This window comes from Egretta garzetta, unplaced genomic scaffold (genome assembly GCF_000687185.1).
Source record: "Egretta garzetta isolate BGI_Z169 unplaced genomic scaffold, ASM68718v1 scaffold1153, whole genome shotgun sequence".
In the NCBI taxonomy this organism is placed as follows: domain Eukaryota; kingdom Metazoa; phylum Chordata; class Aves; order Pelecaniformes; family Ardeidae; genus Egretta; species Egretta garzetta.
In genome coordinates, this window is record NW_009259126.1 from 18,813 (window position 1) to 19,478 (window position 666).

Here is a 666-nt window from a genome sequence, read left to right on the forward strand (position 1 = left end):
TTCACTCTAAGAAGAAAGCAATCCTCCTGAGACCAGACCCCTTCCTACAGCAAAGCCCAGTGCGTGACCAGTGGGGAGCCTCCCCCTCCCATCTCCAGCACATATCTGGCTGCTCCACACTTGGCAAAGGCTCACGTGGCCCAAAAAAAAAAAAATAACCCATGTACCGCCATGCTTTTCCCAAGAGCGTAGAGAAATTGCACCCGACGTACGTGTAGCGTTTAAGCCCAGAGGCTGTTTGGTTTGTTACCCGTATTTATTTCAATAAATTATTGGTGTCTTCCACTGATGTGGTGACAGGCGTGACTGCTGCTGCCCACCTCCACGGCAGCACGGGCGAGGACGGCCTGTCCCACGTTTGAACTGGAGGATACCAACCGGCTTCCTCGGGGCTTGCTGGTTACGAGCCCGTGCTCGGGTACAGGTAGAGGGAAGTCGCTGGCGTTTTGTACTGACCGCCTTAATACAAAAATACACGTGCCTTAATCCCTTCGGCTGTAGTCGACTGATGCCAACAGTGGGGATGTTCTGGGGTGGGGATTCGGTGTTTTGGGGTGGCTCTCTGCACCTTCTATTATTTTTCTTGCTGGCGTGTCCAGCTCTCCCCATCCCTGCGCGCCACAGGCGGGAGCCAAGGCCATGTCCGATGCCTGCGGATGCTGAATG